Source organism: Myotis daubentonii, chromosome 2, assembly GCF_963259705.1.
Source record: "Myotis daubentonii chromosome 2, mMyoDau2.1, whole genome shotgun sequence".
In the NCBI taxonomy this organism is placed as follows: domain Eukaryota; kingdom Metazoa; phylum Chordata; class Mammalia; order Chiroptera; family Vespertilionidae; genus Myotis; species Myotis daubentonii.
This window is the reverse complement of record NC_081841.1, coordinates 83,838,398-83,862,203: the sequence shown is the minus strand read 5'-3', so window position 1 is coordinate 83,862,203 and position 23,806 is coordinate 83,838,398. Positions and strand designations below refer to the sequence as shown.

Here is a 23,806-nt window from a genome sequence, read left to right as displayed (position 1 = left end):
TCACTCTGTTAGTGGATCCATAAATGTGTGCTGATGCTTTCAAGAGTTCTTGATTTATTTATTTTTATGCTGTAATTTTTGATAATTTTTGGACTTTTGATGTGAGTTAGTCTGTGAGTATTAATGACTCCCAGCATTAAGTGTTTTGACTTCTTGAATTTCTGTTGCTTCTGAATTAGGGGGTTGTTCACTGTGTTATTTAGCCATATATATTTGGTTGAGAATCATAGCATTTAGCATTATAAAGTGGGCTTAGTTGTATATTTTTATCTTTTCATGGCCTACATTTACCCACATTTTATATTAGGATTGTGAATTATGATATTTTATTCTTTGTACTTGCCTAAAATACTTTGCCAATTCTTTTACTATTATTATTTATGGATCCCTTTTTTTATCTTATGTTTCCTTTATACAGTTTAAAGTTAAGGTTCATATGCATATTTGCACGTGCACACATGCACATACACCAACTAGAAAATCTTTTTCTTTTAAAAAATGATTTAAGATATTGGCATTTATTGATACTACTAATGTCTTTGGTCTCTACTGTCTTATGGTATAATTACTTTATGTATTATGAAATATTTAATATAATTCTGTGATTAATTTTGCAGATATATTTTTATATTTTTTCATATTTAAGAATTTTTGTATTTTGGTTAGAGCAGTCACTTTTTACTACTATCTTTAATTATGCCTTTAGTCCTATTTCCTTACTTTTGCTTCTGATATTTGTTTTGTCAAATTTAAATCATAGTTTTTGACACACACATATTATCTACAATGTACAGATATAGATAAAATTATTCTACTTCCCTCTTACTCTCTCATCATATTTTTACCTCATGAATACCAGTCTTGGCAATGATTATTTTTCATATGAAACCAAAAACACAACAAAAATAAAAATCAATAAGTGGGCTACAGTCATGAATTGCTTAATGATAAGGATATGTTCTAATAATGAATCATTAGGCAGTTTTTTCATTAGGCAATTTGGTCATTGTACAAACATCATAGAGTGCACTTATACAAACCTTGATGGTCACTACTCACCTTCACTATTTGGCATAGCTTAATGTTCCCAGGATGCAGAACTTTACAGCCTGTTACCATACTAAATACTATAGGCAATTATAAGACAACTAGAGGCCCGGTGCACAAAAATTTGTGCACTCGGCGGGGAGACAGGGCCCCTCAGCCCGGCCTGTACCCTCTCGCAGTCTGGGACCCCTCGGGAGATAACGACCTGCTGGCTTAGGCCTGCTCCCGGGTGGCAGAGAGCAGGCCCAATCCCTAGGTGCAGCCCCTGGTCGGGCTCAGAGCAGGGCCGATTGGAGAGTTGGGGAGCCGCCCCCTGTCATGCACAGAGTAGGGCAGATAGGTAGATTGCTATGCCACCCTCAGTCATGCTCAGGGTAGGGCCGATTGGGGGTTGGGGCACCGCCCCCTGTCACACTCAAGGCAGGGTCGATGGGGAGGTTGCAGCGCCACCCCCTGTCATGCACAGAGCAGGGCCAATCAGGGGGTTGGGGTGCTGCCCCCTGTCACTCACAGAGCAGGGCCCATCAGTAGGGTTGTGGCTCCGTACCCTAACCCGCACAGAGCAGGGTCGATCAGGGGGTTGGGGAGCTCCCCCATGTCATGCACAGAGCAGGGCCCATCAGGGGGTTGGGGAGCTCCCCCCTGTCACTCACAGAGTAGGGCCGATAGGGGAGTTGGGCACTGCCCCCTGTCACACACAGAGCAAGTTGGATCAGGGGGTTGGGGCACCACACCCTATCACACTCAGGGCAGGGCCGATGGGGAGGTTATGGCTCTACCCCGTCACACACAGAGCAGGGCCGTTGGGGTCGGTTGGAGCACCGCCCTCTATCACCCACAGAGCAGGGCCGATCAGGGGGTTGGTGCACTGCCACTGTCACACTCAGGGCAGGGACGATGGGGAGGTTATGGCTCTACCCCCTCACACACAGAGCAGGGCCCGTGGGGGAGGGGGTTGGGGTGCCACACCCTGTCACACACAGAGCCGCAGGGCGATCAGGGGTTTGGGGAGCTCTCCCCTATCAGGCACAGAGCAGGGCTGATCGAGGGGTTGGGGTGCCTTCCACTGTCACGAACAGAGCAGGGCGGATAGGGAGGTTGTGGCCCCGCACCCTGTCACACACAGAGCCACAGGGCAATCAGGGGGTTTGGGCGCTGCCCCCTTTCATGCTGATCCTGGTGCCAGGAGGCCTCATGGCTCCGCTGATCCTAGTGCTGGGAGGCATATTACCCTTTTACTCTATAGGATAGAGGCCTGGTGCATGTGTGGGGGCCAGCTGGTTTGCCCTGAAGGGTGTTCTGGATCAGGGTGGGGGTCCTGCTTGGGTGCCTGGCCAGCCTGGATGAGGGATGATGGGTGTTTGCAGCTGGTCACACCCCCTTGAGAGTGGGGATCCCCACTGGGGTGCCTGGCCAGTCTGGGTGAGGGGCTGAGGGCTGTTTTCAGGCTGGCAGGTGACTGAAGCTCCCAACCGCTCCTTTTTTTCTTTTTCTTTTTTATTCTGGGCCAGCTTAAGCTCTGAGGCTTGGCTCCAGCTCTTAGGCCTCCACTGCTGAAAGCAGGTATCTAGTTTGTTTAGGTTCTATGATCGAAACACTGTTTCAACTCCAGCTCTGAGATCCCAGCTGGCTGAAAGTAGGTTTCTGGGGTTTTGTTTAGCTTCTATATTTGTAACAATGTTTCAAACTGCAAGCTCAGAGGCAGGCAGCAGCAGGTGGGGAACGCTGGAGTTCTATGTCACTGAAGCAAGTAAGCCTCATGTTCGCTTCAAGCTGCCTGGCTGCCGGCTGCCATCTTGGCTGGCAGTTAATTGGCATATCACCCTGATTAGCCAATGGGAAGGGTAGCAGACGTATGGCTAATTACCATGTTTCTCTTTTATTAGATAGGATGGTATTTGTGTAGCTAAACATATCTAAATATAGAAAAGTATTGTAGTAAAAATACAGTATAAAAGATAAAAAATGGTACTGTATGGGACTCTTACCATAAATGAAGATTGCAGGAATGGAAATTGCTCTGAATACATCAGTGAGATGGTGAATGAATGTGAAGCCCTAGGACAGTACTGTGCACTACTGTAGACAACAAACACTACACACTCAGGCTATGCTAAATTTATTTTTTTCTTCAATCATAAATTAACCTTAGCCTATTGTAATTTTTTTACTTTATAAACTTTTAATTATTTAAACTTTTCAACTCTTTTGTAATAACAGCTTAAACACAAACACATCATACAGCTATGCAAAAATATCTTTTTTTTATACTTATCCTATAAGCTTTTGTTTTGTTTTACTTTTTAAAATTTTTTTGTAAAAAACTAAAACACAATACATCTTAGCTTAGGCCTGTACAGGGTCTGGATCATCAATGTCACTATCATCTACTTTCATATATTGTCCCAGTGGAAGGATTCAGGGGCAATGTTCCATGACAGCAGTGCCTTCCTCTGGAACACTTCCTAGAAGACCTGACCGAGGCTCTTCTTGAGAAGGTGTCACTCTTTTCAGAAATATGCTGATGGTCGTTTTCTTGGTTCATTTCTTTTTTCATAATTGGTTTGCAAGTAGATAACGCACCATGGAAAGCATTCAGTGTTTGGTTCCATTTTCTGAATTTTTAAAACATACATGTATATATTTATTGATTTTTAGAGAGAGAAAAAAGGAGAGAAAGAAACATCAATGTTAGAGTAGAACATCCATCAGCTGCATCTTACATGGCCCCTACCAGGGATCAAGCCTGAAACCCAAGTATGTCCCTGGGAATCAAACCAGCAACCTTTCAATGAATGGGATGACACTCAACCAACTGAGCCACACTGGCCAGGGCTCTCAATTTTTTAAAGGAGTTTGTTGAGTTCTGCAAAAGCTTCTGCAAATCCTTTCACTGTAAATTTTATTGGGATTCTTTTTTTCTATTGTAGATGATTCTTCTTCAGCTATGGACTAGTGTTCCTGTTCCACTTCTAACAACTTTTCATTAGTCAGTTCCTCAGGAACCATATCTAGGAGCTCAATGTCATTCTCATGCACACCCAGGTGAAAGTTGATTACCATCTCAGTCAGAACCTTGTTGATTTTTGCAGCCTTCTCATCCTTTGCAAGTCCTTTGAAGTCTTGCCACTCATTCACTTTTTGTCAACATCACCCCAAGTCCAAACAAGGTTCTTGATATAGTCATAGATGTTGTAATCCTTCCAGAACTGGGTCAGTACATTCTCAGTGCCTTCCTCAGTTACAGTGATAGCCTAGACAAGGGTCCTCCTCAGGTAGTAGCCCTTAGAAACTGCTATAGTCCCATGATTTAGTGGTTGGATCAAAAATGTGGTGTTTTGGGGGAGTAAGACCACATTGATATTAGGATGAAGATCACCAATAAAAAGATTATATCTGGAATTATTATCAACAATGAGCCAAATCTTAAGAGGTGTATTATTTTTCAAATAAACTGCTTCCATTTATCTGGCCTAGCAATTCAGCTGAGCCTCTTGGAAGGGGAGCTGAGTAATCCACGACTTTTTATTTCTCCTTTAGTACATTGGCAGTGTGTGCTTATTGATATGCTTGAAGGCCCTGGAGTTCTCATTGTGCCAGATCACAAAGGGTTTCAATTTGTAGCCCGCAACATTGCCCTCAAGCAACATTATTATCCTTTTCTTAATATTCTTGAAACCAAGCATTGAATTGTCCTTCATATAAATGAAAAGCCTTTCACACATCCCTTTCTAGAATAGGGAGGTTTTATCTATGTTGAATATTTGCCCTGGCAAGTAATTTTTCTCTACAATCAGCTTATCCAGGATTTCAAAAAATTCCTTAGATGCTTTCACATCAGCTCTGTCAGTCTCACCACTCACTTTCACATTCTTGAATTTTTACAGTATCCAAAGCTAGCAGTAAATTCAACAGCATAATCAGTTCCAGCCTCTTTTTCAACATCACAAAAAACTTTTTGCTTTAGCCATGACCCTCATACTGTTGAGAGGGATACACTTTTATGTCTGGTCTTCAATCCAGGTCATTGGAAGTTTCTCTATGTCTGATATAGGTCCTTCTTGGTTTTTTGATAGTCTTGTTGCCTTCAATGAAGAATTTCCTTTAACAGCTATCAGTTCTCATCATTTTCTTCTTGTTCTTAAAGATTTTAGTAATAGTGGGATGGGACGTGTCTGACTGGTGAACAATAACCATCACTGATTTTTCACCTTCATCATATTTAATCACTTTTAATTTCATTTCCAGGTCAATCACTCAATGTGGCCTCCTACTGACAACATTAGCAGTGAGGCCATGATCATCAAAAAAACATGAAATTAAATCAAGAACAAGATAAAATGGTGCAATAAAGAGATGTAGTAAACACAAGATGTATGAGGCTATTTCCAACATAACACTGCACACTGTTTTACATCAGACATTTTTTATAAATAGATATAGTAGATTATAAAATAATGATAAATACTATATTATAGTAGAATCATAAACCAGTAGCAGCTGTTTATTATTATCGATAACAAGTATTATCCTATCTAATAAAAGAGAAAAATGGTAATTGGCGTACGATGATACCCTTTCCATTGGCTAATCAGGGCTATATGCAAATTAACTGCCAACTAAGATTGGCAGTTAACTGCCAACAAGATGGCGGTTAATTTGCATATGTAGGCACAATGCAGGGAGGCGAAAGGGAAAGCAGGAAGAAGCCCCCTGCCACTGACAGTGATCAGAAACCCACGGGGGAGCTAAGAGCTGGGGGGCAGGGCAAAGGCGGCCCTGGGGCCGCCTTTGCCCTGCCCCCGAGCCATGATCAGAGAATCAGGTGCCTTTGCCGCCCTGGCCAGTGATAGCAGGAAGTAAGGGTGGAGCCAGCGATGGGAGCTGGGCACGGTCAAAGCTGGCAGTCCCGGGAGCTAGGGGTCCCTTGCCTGGGCCTAAAGCAGAGCCCACGATCACGGGGCCGCTGCAGCTGCGGGTCCCCACTGCCCGGGCCGGACGCCTAGGCCAGAGGTGTTAGGCCTGGGCAGGGGCGGAGCCTGCAACCACAGGGAGCTGGGGTTCCCCTGCCCAGGCCTGCGATTGGAGGGTGATGGGGGTCAACGCCTGAGGGCTCCCAGTATGTGAGAGGGGGCAGGCTGGGCTGAGGGACACTCCCCCACACACACACACACAGTGCACGAATTTCGTGCACCGGGCCCCTAGTCGATAATAATAAAAGCATAATATGCAAATCGACCAAACGGCCAAACAGCAAAACAACCATCCAGACGACCACGCTATGACACGCACTGGCGCCAGACCAGCCAAGGCAGGTGCCATGCGATTGGTCAGGGGGCCCCGCCTTCGCCCCATGATTGCAAAGCAGAGGGAGGCCCAGGCCACCGTCAGGCGGGCAATCAACTGGGGGGGGGGGTTCCGTGATTACCCCAAAGAAGGAGGCCCCGTCTACCGACTGGTGGGCTGAGGTGGGTGGACGGAGCTTCCCTCCCTCTATGGGGCGATCGATCATGCAGCCCTGGCTGGGTGGGCGGGGCCTTCCTCTGAGGGGCTATTAATCGCAGCCACCTGGCCAGGGGGAGGCCGTGGCTAATCGGCAGGCAGGCAGTGCTGTGGGAGGTGGGCGGGGCCTACCTTTGCGGGCGATGGATTGCGGGGTTCCCGGACTATGAGGTGGTGCAGGCTGGGCTGAGGGACCCCCCCCCCCAAGTGCACAAATTTCATGCACCAGGCCTCTAGTGTACTGTATATAATTGTATGAGTTACACTTTTATATAACTCAGCACAGTAGGTTTGTTTACACAAGCATCACCACAAATACAAGAGTAATGTGTTGCACTATGCTAAAACAATAGCTATAACATCACTAGGCAATAGGAATTTTTCAGTTCCATTATAATTTAATGGAACCATCTTCATATATGTAGCTCTTCATTGACTGAAATGTTAAGCTACTCATGACTGTACATCAAACTTAAAAGCTTTTGCAAAGCACACAAATAAAACAATCAACAAAATAAAATGGTAATCTACAAACTAGAAATAAATATTTGCAAACCATATATTAGATAAAGGGTTAATAACCAAAATATATAAAGTACTCATACAACTGCATAAATTTATTTTGTAAAACAATCAAATTGAAATAAAAGGGGACATATGTATACTTTCAACAGTAAAGATTTAATTAAAAAATAAAGTACAAAAAGAAAAAATGAAAAATGGACAAAGAAAATAAATAGACACTTTCCCAAAGAAGGAATATACATGGGCAACAGGTACATGAAAAGATGCTCAACATCACTAATCATCAGGGAAGAATAGAGAAATGCAAATCAACACACAATGAGATAATACTTCACACTTGTTAGAATGACTGTGATCAAGAAGAAAAGAGAGAGCAAATAGTGAGAGAATATAAAGTGTATCCCTGTACAATAATGATAGGAGTGAAAATTGGTACAACTACTATGAAAAACAATATGGAGGCTCGCCCAAGCTAAACAAACAAACAAATAAAAAAAAACAAAACCCACTGTTAATGTTTGATATATCATCAAGGTTCTTTGAAACCAATTGAGTATTTTTTTTTAATTTTTTGTTTATTTTAAAGCAATTTAAACTATTTTAAGGTTTGATGTTTATATTTTCTTAGAAATCGGGAGAGTAAAGAGAATAATGCTTTATTATTATTTGAATGGCATAAAGTTCATTATAACTTACATTGAACATATGAGCTATTAGACCCTTTTATAAATCATAAGATATACTAACAGCTTTGATGATCTTTTCTTCCCTATATTTTGAAATATTTTGCTATTCCACTTTATTAGGGTGTATTTCATAATTACCCATAATTTAACCCAATCATTCAAAAATATATTAAAATACTTAGAAAACTAGAAAAACTGGTGACTTCTCCTAGGAAGATGATACAGTTTTGAAATAAAGCACCACTATGACATATCCTTCAGTCTTCATGTTGTTAAAGTACTGAATCATCTTTCAAGTAGGTAAAAGGAACTCTAAAGACACTATCTTTTTAGCTTATTTTTTTCACCTTTTATTGAATACGGTTGAATATGAAGTATTTTTTAAAATTGTCTGATTACAATGCAAGGAGAAAAATATTAACAGAGGTAGACACTTCAAAATTATTAGATGAATAAGATGATAAATTCAAAGAGATGGTGAGTGGCACTGTGCTAGGATGATAGTGGTAAAATTCATAGTATGAAAAGCTCAGATTAATTCCTGAGTGGAAAATATGTCTATGGAATTAACCATAGAATTTATATGTATATATACATAGTCTGGGATGGGGCAGATGCTGGGTGAAGGGGAAAAAAGGGGGAAGGGTTGGGGTACATCCTATCTAATAAGGAGGGAATATGTTAATTGACCCTCACACCATCACAAAGATAGCGGTGCCCACAGACAATAAGGAGGGAATATGCTAATTGACAGCCTCACCCTCAAAAATGGTGGCGCCCACAGCCACAAGATGGCAGTGTCCAGTCCCCTCAACCCCGCTGGGGCAGCAGACATGAACACCTGCCTCCCGAGTCCCCCAGTTCCCTCAGCCCCCCAGCCACCCAAGGCTGGCCCAAGGCGCAGGCAAGACTCAGATGGCAGCTGCCCAGCCACCCAGGGCCAGACCGAGGCTCAGGTAACCAGGGCCAGCCAAGGCTTGTGCTGCTGGCAGTGGCAGCAGTAGAGGTGAGATGGGGAGTCGCCTTCCCCTGATCGCCGGGTCGCCTCCCACCCCTGAGGGCTCCCAGACTGTGAGAGGGGGCAGGCTGGGCTGAGGGACGCCCCCCTCCAGTGCATGAATTTTCATGCACCGGGCCTCTAGTCTATAATAATGTCAACAAAAATAAATAAATAAGCAAAATAAGCCAGTCAGAGAAAGATAAATATCACATGATCTCACTCATTTGTGGAATATAATGAACAACATAAACTGATGAGTAAACATAGATCCAGAGACAGAGAAGGTAAGGGGGAGAGATCAACCAAAGGACTTGTATGCATGCATATAAGCCTAACCAATGGACACAGACACCAGGGGAGTGAGGGCATTGGTAGGGGGGTTAGGGGACAATGGAGGATAAGAACACATGTAATACCTTAATCAATAAAATAAATAAATAAATCTTGCTTTCCCTTCCAGGGCCAACTAAAAAATAAAAATAAATAAAAAAAAATAAGCTATCTCATTCAGAACATCATTCAACAGGAAGAATTTCATCTCACAACATTATGCAACAAGAACCTAACAATGCTATATACTAAAAAGATATGGAACAGTATTTGTTAATATTTTATGATGTTTACGCACAAGCATTTATTTGATAAGACCATTAGCGCATAAATGCAAAAAATAAAAATAAATGGAATAAAATACATGATATAGATATGAGATTAGTGTTTCTAAATTAAAAATGAAAATGTGTTGTAATTATGAATCAAATAAGAAAGTTGTGCTTGCTTCAACAATATTTGGAGCTACTAAAGTTCTCAGGAGTTTTCATCTTGGTTCAAATACAAGAGGAACCTGAAGTAATGATAAGCAAGAACCTGTTAGAGATGTACTTGAAATATAGAATCAGAATTTACTAGATGAATACATTCTAGCTTCAGGAATGATAGTTGAAGAGCAGTTTGAGGCATTGTACATTTTATGGACATATACTTTCCAAATTGGGGGAAAAATAAAATATAGGTTAGTTATGTTTAAATTCTTACTAATATTTATAATGATGTTTTTCACAATCTTATTTAACTCCCATGTTATTATGAAATGACTTAAAATAATAATAATAAAAAAAAACTATTGTCCTGAAACGTGTGTAGCATTAGTATTATTTTTCCCTAAAAATATTTGGAAGGATGGAAGGATTCACTAAGGAAGCCACTTGAACATGAATTTTCTCTCCTCCCAACTTTATTAATATGTAATTGACATATAACATTGTGTAAGTGCAAGGTGTATACCTTGATGATTTAATTAATACATATGGATAATGATTGCCAAAATGTTAGTTAACTCCTCACATAATTTCATTTGTTTGTGGTGAGAACATTTAAGATGTACTTTCCCAGCAACTTTCAAATACATAATATTAAGTATTAGGCACCATACTGTACATTAGATCCCCAGAACTTAATCTTATAACTTGAAATGTGTGCCCTTTGACTAATCTTTCTCCATCCACCCAACACCCCCCCTCATCCCCTAGACCTTGGCAACCACTATTCTACTCCCCATCTCTATGAATTTAGGGAGTATTTTATATTCTACATTTAAGTGAACTCATACATTATTTGTGTTTCTCTGGGTAACGTGTCTCACATAGTATTGAAAGGATTTTAGAGACAGGAGAGGTAGCTTTAGGGAAGGCGGTCCATGGGAGAGGAATGTGTACCTGACAGGCAGAGACAACTCCAAGCTGCCAGATTGTTTATGAGAACATTACAAGATAAGGGGAAGAATAAGAGGGGTCATTGTGTTAGCTTTGAAACTTTGAAACTGATGCCATACAGGGAAAGGCAGAAAGTAGCCAGTTAGGAAAGAATGGGGGACATAAAATTAGGAAGGGTTTAATTAGAAAACGTCATGAAGAGACAAAGAAGCTTTCGGCATTTATAAACCTGTAGACAAAGAGACACAGAGGACTGGTTTTTCCCCATTTTAGAAAGAGATAGAGGTTTTTCTCTTTTGGGGATCCCTTCCCAGGGGGTTCCCATTTGTAGATACCTCCCCAGGGGAGTTTGTATGTGCTTCCACACTTTAGCTTAAAATATTTTCATCCGAGAATTTTATTCTTCAAACTTCAGAGGACAAAAACCCCTGAAAAGAGTCGAAGCTTGCCAGTCTGGGAATAAGCATAATGCCCTCGAGATCCATTCATGTTTTTCCAAAAGGCAGAATTTTCTTTTATTTTTTAATGAGTGAATAATATTCCCATGTTTTTGTATGTATGCACACATTGTGTATGTATGTATGTATATATTCATATATATATATCCCATTTTTTTGTCCATTTATCTCTTGATACATACTTAGATTGTTTCTATATCTTGGCTATTGTGAATAATGCTGCAATAAACATGGAGCTACAGATTTCTGTTCAAGATAGTAAATTTTGTTTCCTGCAGATATATACTCAGTAATGGGATTGATGGATCATATGTCAGTTTTATTTTTATTTTTTGTACCATTTTACATCCTGTACCATTTTACATCCTACCAACAGAGCACAATGATACCCTTGTCTCTACATCCTGCCAACAGTAATCTCTAGTCTTTTTTATTTTATCTTTATTCATTGAATCTATTGGGGTGACATCCTATCTAATAAAAGAGAAATATGGTAATTGGCGTACGACCGCTACCCTTCCCATTGGCTAATCAGGAAGATATGCAAATTAACTGTCAGCCAAGATGGCGGCCGGCAGCCAAGCAGCTTGAAACTAACATGAGGCTTGCTTCAGTGACTGAGGAAACCAACATTCCCCGCCTGCCTGGCCGGCCTCTGAGCCTGAAGTTTGAAACATTTTAACAAATATAGAAGCTAAAAAAAAACCCAGAAACCAGCTTTCAGCCAGCCGGGACCTCAGAGCTAGGGTCAGACTGGAGTTATACATTGTTTTGATTACCTACTTTCAACAGCGGAGGCCTAAGAGCTGGAGCCTCAGAGCTAAAGCTGGCCCAGAATTAAAAAAGAAAAAAAGGAGCGGTTGGGAGCTTCAGTCACCCCCAGCCTGAAAACAGCCCTCAGCCCCTCACCCAGACTGGCCAGGCACCCCAGTGGGGACCCCCACCATGAACCAGAACACCCTTCAGGGCAAACCAGCCAGCTTCACCCATGCACCAGGCCTCTACCCTATATAGTAAAAGGGTAATATGCCTCCCAGCACCGGGATCAGCGGAGCTGAGAGGCCTCCCGGCACCGGGATCAGCGTGACAGGGGGCAGCGCCCAAACCCCTTGATCGCCCTGCAGCTCTGTGTGTGACAGGGGGTGGGGCCACAACCTCACTATCGGCCCTGCTCTGTTTGTGACAGGGGGTGGCACCCCAACCTCCTGATCGGCCCTGCTCTGTGCCTGATACGGGGGAGCTCCCCAACCCCTTGATCACCCTGCGGCTCTGTGTGTGACAGGGTGCGGTGCCCCAACCCCGCCCCCCCCCATGGGCCCTGCTCTGTGTGTGACAGGGTAGAGCCATAACCTCCCCTTTGGCCCTGCCCTGAGTGTGAGAGTGGTGGCATCCCAACCCCCTGATCGGCCCTGCTCTGTGGGTGATAGAGGGCAGTGCCCCAACCCCCTGATCAGCCCTGCTCTGTGTGTGACAGGGGGTGGTGCCCCAACTCCCCTATCGGCCCTACTCTCTGAGTGACAGGGGAGAGCTCCTCAACCCCTGATGGGCCCTGGTCTGTGCGTGACAGGGGACGTCACCCCAATCCCCTGATCGGCCCTGCTCTGTGCCTAATACGGGGGAGCTCCCCAACCTCTAATCGCCCTGTGGCTCTGTGTGTGACAGGTTGCGGCGCCCCAACCCCGCCCCCCCCCCCACGGGCCCTGCTCTGTGTGTGACAGGGTGCGGCGTCCAACCCCCTGATCGGCCCTGCTCTGTGGGTGATAGAGGGCAGCGCCCCAACCCCCCGATCTGCCCTGCTCTGTGTGTGACAGGAGGTGGTGCCCCAACTCCCCTATCGGCCCTACTCTCTGAGTGACAGGGGGGAGCTCCTCAACCCCTGATGGGCTCTGGTCTGTGCTTTACAGGGGACGGCACCCCAACCCCCTGATCGGCCCTGCTCTGTGCCTAATACGGGGGAGCTCCCCAACCTCTGATCGCCCTGGGGCTCTGTGTTTGACAGGGGGTGGTGCCCCAACTCCCCTATTGGCCCTACTCTCTGAGTGACAGGGGGGAGCTCCTCAACCCCCTAATGGGCTAATGGGCCCTGCTCTGTTCATGAAAGGGGGCAGCGCCCCAACTCCCTGATCCGCCCTGCTCTGTGCATGACAGGGGATGGCGCCGCAACCTCCCCATCGACCCTGCCTTGAGTGTGACAGGGGGAGGTGCCCCAACCCCCCAATTGGCCCTACCTTGAGCGTGACTGGGGGTGGCATCGCAACCTCCCAATCCGCCCTGCTCTGTGCATGACAGGGGTTGGCGCCCCAACTCCCCAATCGGCCCTGCTCTGAGCCCAACCAGGGGCTGCACCTAGGGATTGGGCCTGCCCTCTGCCACCTGGGAGCAGGCCTAAGCCAGCAGGGCGTTATCTCTCGAGGGGTCCCAGACTGCGAGAGAGCACAGGCCAGGCTGAGGGGCCCCCCCATCCCCCCCAAGTGCACAAATTTTTGTGCAACGGGCCTCTAGTCCTATCTAATAAAAGAGAAACATGGTAATTAGCGTACGACCGCTACCCTTCCCATTGGCTACTCAGGGCAATATGCAAATTAACTGCCAGCCAAGATGGCGGCCGGCAGCCAGGCAGCTTGAAACTAGCATGAGGCTTGCTTGCTTCAGTGACAGAGGACTCCAACGTTCCCCGCCTCCCACTGCAGGCCTCTGAGCTGCAACTCTAAGCAACTATGTTACAAATATAGAAGCTAAACAAAACCCCAGAAACCTGCTTTAGTCTGCTGGGCTTCAGCCAGCAGGATCGCAACATTGTTTCAAATACAGAAGGTAAACAAAGGCCAGAAACCTGCTTTCAGCAGCGGAGGCCTAAGAGCAGGAGCCAAGCCTCAAAGCTAAAGCTGGCCCAGAATAAAAAAGAAAAAAAGGAGTGGTTGGGAACTTCACTCACCCACCAGCCTGAAAACAGCCCTCAGCACTTCACCCAGACTGGAGAGGCACCCCAGTGGGGACCCCCACCCTGAAGGGTGTGTGACCAGCTGCAAACAGCCATCATCCCCTCACCCAGGCTGGCCAGGCACCCCAGTGGGGACCTCCACCCTGATCCAGGACACCCTTCAGGGCAAACCAGCCGGCCCCCACCCGTGCACCAGGCCTCTATCCTATATAGTAAAAGGGTAATATGCCTCCCAGCACCGGGATCAGCGGAGCCCCAAGGCCTCCCGGCACCGGGATCAGTGTGACAGGGGGCAGCGCCCAAACCCCCTGATCGCCCTGCGGCTCTGTGTGTGACAGGGGGTGGGGCCACAACCTCTCTATCCGCCCTGCTCTGTTCCTGACAGGGGAAGGCACCCCAACCCCTTGATCAGCCCTGCCTTGTGCCTGATAGGGGGGAGCTCCCCAACCCCTTGATCGCCCTGCGGCTCTGTGTGTGACAGTGTGCGGCGCCCCAACCCCCTGATCGGCCCTGCTCTGTGGGTGATAGAGGGCAGCACCCCAACCCCCACCCCACAGGCCCTGCTCTGAGTTTGATGGGGTAGAGCCATAACCTCCCCATCGGCCCTGCCCTGAGTGTGACAGTGGCGGCACCCCAACCCCCTGATCCGCCTTGCTCTGTGTGTGACAGGGGGCGGTGCCCCAACTCCCCTATCGGCCCTACTCTTTGAGTGACGGGGGGAGCTCCCCAACCCCCTGTTGGGCCCTGCTCTGTGCGTGACAGGGGGTGGTGCCGCAACCTCCCCATCCACTCTCTCTTGAGTGTGACAGGGGGCGGTGCCCCAACCCCCCAATCGGCCCTACCCTGAGTGTGACTGAGGGTGGCATCACAACCTCCCAATCCTCCCTGCTCTGTGCATGACAGGGGTTGGCGCCCCAACTCCCCAATCGGCCCTGCTCTGAGTCCGACCAGGGGCTGCACCTAGGGATTGGGCCTGCCCTCTGCCACCCGGGAGCAGGCCTAAGGCAGCAGGTCATTATCCACCGAGGGGTCCCAGACTGCAAGAGGGCACAGGCTGGGCTGAGGGACCCCCCCTCCCCTCCGAGTGCACAAATTTTTGTGCACCAGGCCTCTAGTTTATATTTAAAAGCCTAAGCAACCTTTATGACAAATGACTGGATTGACAAGAACGACCAGTCACTATGATGTGCACTGACCACCTGGGGGCAGATGCTCAATGCAGGAGCTGCCCCCAGCCCACAGGCCCTGATCAGTGATGGGGCCTACTGGCCAACTTCCTGGTCCCTCCCCCTGGCTGGCAGGCCTAATTGCCTGATTGGGGCTGGGGCCCAAGGCTGGAACATAGAACTGGGGGTGGGTGGTGGTGGATGCAGCCCCTTTCCCAGAGAGGCCAAGGGTCAGCTCCCTCCTTGAGGCCAGTGGCCAACCTCCTGGGTCCCTCCCCTGTCCCTCCCCTGACTGGCAGGCCCCAACTGGCCCGCCACCCAACTACTGTGGTGGTGGTGGGCCCCTCTCCCTGGCCAGCAGGTCCTGATGGCCCAATCGGGGCTGGGCCCTGGGCTGGGACATGTAACTGGGGGCGGGTGGCAGTGGACGCACGCAGTGAGAGAAGGAGGAGGGGGGAAATCAGGGAGGCAGGGGGGTGGGGAAGCAGGGAATCTTGTGGTGGTGGTGCACTGGCAGCAAGGAAAGGAGGCGGTGGGGAGGTGGGAAGGAGGGGAACCTGGTGGCCCTGATTCCTGGCCAAGCTTAGGGACTTCACTGCTGCAAGAATTTTGTGCACTGGGCCTCTAGTCCTATATAATAAGAGGTAATATGCAAATTAACCCTCAAGCCCTCACAAGATGGCTGCCTACAACCAGGCCAGCAGGGGGGTTATTGAGGGACGACCAAACAACTGAAGAAGCAGGCTATGTGGGGCAACCAGGATGGCAGGGCGGCTGTGAGGGGTGACCAGGCTCACAGGGGGAGCAGTTGGAGGTGACCAGGCCAGCAGGGGGTCATTTGGAGGCGATTAGTCTGACAGGGGGGGCAGAAGGGGGCTACCAGGCAGGCAGGTGAGCGATTAGGAGCCAGTGGTCCAGGATTGTGAGAGGGATATCCGACTGCCAGTTTAGGCCCTATCCTGGGGTTCAGACCTAAACCAGCAGTCGGACATCCCCCAAGGGGTCCTGGATTGGAGAGGGTACAGACTGGGCTGAGGGGACCTCCCCCCCATGCACACATTTCATGCACTGGGCCTCTAGTTAGTTAATAATAGCCACTAGGGGCCCGGTGCACGAAATTCGTGCACTGGGTGTGTGTGGGGAGGGGAGTGTCCCTCAGCCCAGCCTGCCCCCTCTCACATACTGGGAGCCCTCAGGCGTTGACCCCCATCACCCTCCAATCGCAGGATCGGCCCCTTGCCCAGGCCTGATGCCTCGGCCAGAGGAGTTGACCCTCATCACCCTCCGATCACCAAACACCGGATCGGCCCCTTGACCAGGCCTGAGGCCTCCGGCAGAGGTGTCAGGCCTGGGCAGGGGGCCCCCAGCTCCCCGCGGTTGCAGGATCGGCCCCTGCCCAGGCCTAACGCCTCTGGCCTAGGCGTCCGCCTCGGGCAGCGGGGACCTGCAGCTGCAGCGGCCCCGCGATCGTGGGCTTCGCTTTAGGCCCAGGCAAGGGACCCCTAGCTCCTGGGACTGCCAGCTTCGACCGTGCCCAGCTCCCATCGCTGGCTCCACCCCTACTTCCTGCTATCACTGGCCAGGGCGGAAAAGGCACCTGATTCTCTGATCATGGCTGGGGGGCAGGGCAAAGGCGGCCCCAGGGCCGCCTTTGCCCTGCCCCCCAGCTCTTAGCTCCCCCGTGGGTTTCCGATCACTGTCAGTGGCAGGGGGCTTCTTCCTGCTTTCCCTTTCGCCTCCCTGCATTGTGCCTACATATGCAAATTAACCGCCATCTTGTTGGCAGTTAACTGCCAATCTTAGTTGGCAGTTAACTGCCAATCATAGTTGGCAGTTAACTGCCAGTCATAGTTGGCAGTTAATTTGCATATAGCCCTGATTAGCCAATGAAAAGGGTATCGTCGTACACCAATTACCATTTTTCTCTTTTATTAGATAGGATTCTAATGGATGTGAGGTGATAGCTCATTGTAATTTTTATTTCCATTTCCTCAATAACTAGAGATGTGAAACATCTTTTCATCTACCTATTGGCCATTTTTTATGTCTTTAGGGAATATATATATATATATATATATATATATATATATATATATATATTCATATCCTCTGGCCATTTTAATCAGAATATTGGCTTTTTGCTATTGAGTTGTATGAATTCTTTATATATTTTGAATTATTAACCTCTATCCACATTTATGGTTTAAAAATATTTTCTCCCATTCTTTGTGCTGCCTTTTCATTTTGTTGATTGTTTCTTTTTTGTGTGTGAAATTGATTTTTACTTGGATATCCAGGGTGCGGCAAAAGAAAGATTACAGTTGTTCACATGGAAAATAATACAGTAATTAATAAAACTTAATGATAGAATAGACTCTTTCATATACTCACAACTGTAAACCTACTTTCACCCCAGCCTGTAGTCTACTTATCTTTTGCTTTGTATTTATATTTTTTGGTGTCACATCCTGTGTAAAAGAACTTTTTCCCTATGTTTCCTTCTAGGAAGTTTATGATTTCAGTCTTACATTTAAGTCTTTAATCAATTTTGGGTTAATTTTTGGTGAGTGGTGTGAGGTAAGGGTCCAATTTCATTCTTTTGCATGTGAATATCCAGTTTATTGAAAAGATTATCCTTTCTTCATCAAATATTCTTGGCTCTACTTTCAAATATTTGTTGATTGTATATATATGAGTTTATTTCTGGCCTTTGGATTGTTTCATTGTTCTATATGTCTGTTTTCATGTTAATACCATACTGTATTGATTACTATAGCCTTGTAATATAGTTTGAAATTATAAAGTCTGATGCTTCTAGCAATTTTGTCCATCTTTCTTAGAATTGCTTTAGTTTTGGGGGCCTATTGTGTTTCCACAAGAACTGTAGGATTTGTTTTCTATTACTGTAAAAATTGCTATTGGAACTTTGTTAGGAATTGCACTCAATCTATAGATGGCTTTGGGCAGTACAAACATTTTAACAATATTGATTATTACAATTAATGGATACATTAATTGTCTATCTGTTTTGTTTTGTTTTGTTTTTTGTTTTGTTTTGTTTTCAATTTCTTTTATCAATGCCCTGTCCTGTATTTTATGGACTGCAAACTGCCTCCTGGCAGTTGATGTTTTTTCTTTCAGAGATCATTGCCCTATGTTGCCTGTTGTCCAGTATATAAAAATACCCATCATCAACTATGAAACACATACAGTTCTTTTTGGAAATTCAAGGGAAAAACATATATTTTTGTTTCGTTTACCAACTCTAGGGTCAGAAGGTGATTCAAGTATCACATCTAATTGTACAAATAGGTTTCCTGCCGTTTCTTTTTATCATTTTCTTATGATTGCAATGTAATCATAAATGTGTATTAGTTTAGTGTTTTAATATTATTCATAGTCATTTTTATCATTGTCCCCAATTTTTTTTAAAAAAATGAAAGCCTTTTAAATCTGTTTTATGTCCTTTAGATAATGCTCCCATTAATCTTTGAAAGTCCTCTTGCTTTATAGCACGACAAAATTATAGTCTGATCTGAGTCCCTTCCCTTACCTACAATAAGCTATTTTTGTTTTGTTTGTATATTTTTTCCTGAATATTTATTTGTATTTCTCTAGACCCAGGTGATTCTTTGTATAAGACAGGAAAGGAGTTTCTTTGTATTATTTGCTTCCTTAATTTGCCTTTTACTGTGATGTAGTTTGTTTAAAAACTGACATATTTTTATCTGTTTTCCGCTCTTTTGTTTACTCTGATTTCGCTTCCTTAGCCAATTCTGTTTGTCCTGGTTTTGATTATTTTCACTTACATGTAAACTGAAGCTTGTGCTATTGTCTTTCTCCTGTTTATTCCGAGGGTATGCACAATGAAAGGCTATTGTTTTCTGATTGTCCTAAATGCATTTTGGAAAATTATAACCTGAGGGTTAGATATTAGAATCTGGGTGGGCACCATAATGCTCTAAGGACTTCTGCATTTCTTTCTTTGTCAACCTTTTGAAATTACATCCTGGGGTTTTGTTGTTGTTTTGTTCTATTTTGCATTATGCTGAGTGCACTATACTATGCCTCTAAAGCACTATTTTTACACCTCTCTTAATATTTGAAATATCATATATCACCTGTCTCCTCATGTTATATATTTATATGTATATTAGGTTAATTAGATTTAATAAAAAAAATTTTCTCAAAAAAAATTATATCTAATATGTAATTTCTGTTTTATTCAACAGATCAGTGCCACAAATTACTATGCCACATATGTTGGATAGTGTGTTGACAATAATATATTTAAAATATCATATAAAACCTAATTAGTAAATTGTATATGAATAGTGGTTAATAGAGCAGACTCTGTTCTAAGACTCACTTAGAACTTAGTGAGTTCTAAGATTTAAAAGTAACTGGAATCATCCCTCATAGAGATATCACAAGAAAGCCTTATTTTCTTTCCATTTGTAAAATTTATCTAATATTACTATTGAAGTCTTAGCATATTTATGAAGGTTCAAGGTACCCATGCAAAGTGTATTTCCCAACACTTGAAAGGTATTAAATAAAGGTTAACACTATTCTTATTATCTTTATGTACAATTATGTACAATTGAACTATGCAGATGTTTTTGACCATTTATATTTTCTCTATCTCAAAGGAATAGAATTAGAATGTACTTCTTGACTTAACATTTACATTGAACTTAAAACATTTAACTTTCAGAGCATCTATAGACATACCATAAAGCATTATATATTTTTAATATTATTTTCTTGAAAAATTTGCTATGCTTATGCTTTTGTGTACACAAAATAAAAAAACGGTTTTCTTTACTAACAAATGAAAAAGTATTTTGAAAATTCAAAGTAACTTTTTAAATATTACTGAAATAAGTTTTTTTAAATATAGAAAGTTTAAAAAGTAAAAATAATAACATATTCTTATATTTTTATTACACTGAAATAACAACTGCTAATATCATACATTGTTCCCAATTTATTTTTACAGACATCACTTGTAACACCATAGCTAAACATTGGCTCACAAATATATATTTTTCTATTTGAATATATTTTAAAGCATAATTGCTGAATCTCAAAGGAAATACATGTATTTTATACTATTGATAAGTCTTCCCAAATTGCTATTTGAGAATATTGTGTCATTTGCAAATGATTATATTATAATTCTTTGTAATTTGGGTAATATTCCAAATCTAGATAAATTTTTACAATCAGAATGTTGCTTTCTCTACAGAATCATTCCCAGATTACATAATTTTACTTATAATACTTTGGTTCAAAATTGCTATGTATTTTCTGATTGAAAAATGTTATAGAAACATAGGTAGAAATATGTTTGATATTTCTCTTAGCAGTACTTTTTTTTATTTATCTCCTTGGGCAAAATAAACAATATAAAAATAAACAAATGGGAATGCATAAAACTAAAAAGTTTTTGCAAAACAAAGGAAACCATCAACAAAGTGAAAAGACAACCTGCTGAGTAGAAGAAGATATTTGTCAATGATATATCCAATAAAGGTTTAATATCCAAAATTTATAAAGACCTGATACAACTCAACAGCAATAAAACAGACATCCAAATTAAAAATGGGTGAAGGACCTGAACACATTCCTTTAAAGAGCACAAATGGCCAATAGACACATGAAAAGATGCTCAGTTTCAGTAAGCAACAGAGAAACGCAAATTAAAACCACAATGAGGTATCACCTCATATCTGTCAGAATGACTATCATCAGTAAGTCCACGAAAGTGCTGGTGAGGATGTGGAGAAAAGGGAACCCTCATACACTGTTGATGGGACTGCAGATTGGTACAGCCACTATAAAAAATACTATGAAGGTTGCCAAAAAAAATTTTTTAAATGAAATTAAAAATTAAAATCCTTTTTGACTCAGTGATTCCACTTCTGGATATATGTGTGAATAAACCCAAACTCAAAAGAACATATGCACCCCTATATTCAATGTGGCATTATTTACAATAGCCAAGATATGGAAGCAACCCTAGTGTCCATTGATAGAAGAATGGATAATAAACCAGTGGTACATATATACAATGGAATATTACTCAACCATAACAAAGAATGAAATTTTATTTTATCAACAGTATGGATAGACCTAGAGAGTATTAGGCTAAGTTATATAATTTAGACAGAGAAAGACAAATACCATACAATTTCACTTATACGTCCAATCTAGATAAATAACAGATAAATAAAATTAAAACAAATTCATAAATACAGAGAACAGACTGATGGTTGATAGAGGGTTTGAGAGTTGGGGGATTGAAGGAAGAGATTAAAAAGTACAAATTGGTAGTTACAAATAGTCACAGGATATAAAGTACCACATAGGGAAGATAGTAATATTGTAATAATCATGTATGATACCTGTGAGTACTGGAATTATTGAAGGAAACACGTTGTAAAGTATATGATTGTCTAACTACTGTGCTACTATGTTATATACTTGAAACTGATAGAGAATACTATTGAATGTAAACTACAATTAAAAAGTAAAATTTAAACAAAAAGAAGAATGTAAATTATGGATCTATAAATAAATTTATGACCCATAAATACAAATTTGAAAGTGACACTATTCTAGAAGTGGCATCACAAATCTAATGAAAAGAATAAATGATTTAATATATGGTGTGGCATACAATAATAGTGTTTACCAATATCCAGTTCTCCGTTTTTGGTTACTTTGCAGGTTACTCTTGCCCACACCCTTGCAGTTAGAAGTTGTGATGTGACCAGTAATTACAGCCAATCACTGTGACTAGAAGACCATGAGCTCTCCATATAGAAAAAATAAAATAAAATTCTTACATCACCTCATAAAAGACACAAAGATAAATTCCAGGTGTATTGAAAAATCTAACCATAAAAAACAAATTCAACAGATAATAAAAGACATTTTCTATGCCACATTAAAAATGATAGGATTTTTAAAACATTGTATAAAACAATCACACATTTGTGAAATAAATTTGAATAAAAAATATGATACTGCAAAAAGTCATACCAAGAAAAGGAAAATATAAGAAATAGTTGAGAAAAATATTTAGATATTTTTAATATAAGCGAGTGGTTCTCAACCTTCCTAATGCCGTGACCCTTTAATACAATTCTTCATGTTGTGGTGACCTCCAATTGCATTGTTACAAATTGAACATAATTAAAGCATAATGATTAATCACAAAATGTAATATGTAATTATATGTGTGTTTATCAATGGTCTTAGGCAACCCCTGTCAAAGGGTCGTTCAACCCCCAAAGGGGTCACAGGTTAAGAACGGCTGATATAAGCAATAATTAGTATATATGTGTGTATTTAAATACATATATTTAAAACCCCTACACATCAACAAGAAAAATAGAAATAACCCTGGAAAAAATATGGCTAAAAGAAATGAACAAAAATTATTTATAATATTATTTTTTTAAATTCTTCTATTCTCTACATTTCTTAAGCCATTCCCTTTATTTCTAATAATATTTTCTATAATTTGTAAGGATCCATAAGTTATTTATTGCATTAATTCATCAAAGAGATGTCGATAGCCAGCTATGTCCTAGATATTGTTCTAAATGTTTGGGGTACAGGCCTTATATCCCATTCTTTATATACATAAATACTTCATTCTAAAGATGAACCCAGGGGAACCCAGCACATAACTCCAAGTGGCAAAATTTCCAGAATATGCTTAGTTTTAGACCAAATGATTCAACTACTCTTTTGATCATTTCAGATATGTTTATATTTTTTGTTAAAAGATCATTAATCTAAATGCATCTGTGGTTGGAGGATAGAAGAGTGAAATAGAAGACATAGAAGAGTAAAATGAAAAAATATTAGGTGTCTACTAATCTTGTTGACTTTAATTTTGCCTTTTTGCCGCTTATAAATTCCTAGAGGGCTGGTGCATGAAATTTGTGCACTAGGGGTGAAGGGGTTAACCTCAGCCCAGCCTGCACCCTCTCTAATCTGAAACATCCCTCTCACAATCCAGGACTGCTAGCTCCTAACCACTTGGCTGCCTGCCAGCCTGATCACCACCTAACTACACCTCCGCCAGCCTGATCGATGCCAAACTGCTCCCCTGCCAGATCGCCCCAACGGCCCTCCCCTGCAGGCCCGGTTGCCCCATTTGCCCTCCCCTGCAGGCCTGGTCCCACCAACTACCCTCTCTCCCTTAGGCCTGGTCATCCCTAACTGCCCTCCCCTGATGGCCTGGTCACCCCCAACTGCCTTCCCCTGAAGGCCTGGTCCCCGCCAACTTCCCTCCCTTCCCTGCAAGCCCAGTCGCCCCTAACTGCCCTCCCCTGCTGGTTGAATCACCCCTAACTGCCCTCCCCTGCTGGCCTGGTCGCCCACAACTGCTCTCCGCTGAGGGCCATTTTGTGGCTATGGGCGCTGCCATCTTTGAGGGTGGGGCAGTCAATTAGCATATTCCCTCCTTATTGGCTGTGAGTGCCACCATCTTTGCGATGGTGTGAGGGTCAATTAGCATATTCCTTCTTTATTAGATAGGATTATAAACAGCCACACTTCTAGTTAAAATTAAATCAAGTAGGGCAATGCAGATGTAATGCTCTAGGACAGTGGTGGCGAACCTATGACACGCGTGTCAGAGGTGACACATGAACTCATTTTTTTGGTTGATTTTTCTTTGTTAAATGGCATTTAAATATATAAAATAAATATTAAAAATATAAGTGTTTGTTTTACTATGGTTGCAAA

The 23,806-nt window shown here is 43.1% G+C and overlaps 1 protein-coding gene across 1 annotated transcript in view; it reads left to right on the top strand.

Annotated features, from left to right (window-relative positions):
- Positions 1-23,806, top strand: part of MGAT4C (MGAT4 family member C) — a 356,529-nt gene that overhangs the window by 319,473 nt on the left and 13,250 nt on the right. The gene's annotated exons all lie outside the window — the stretch shown is intronic.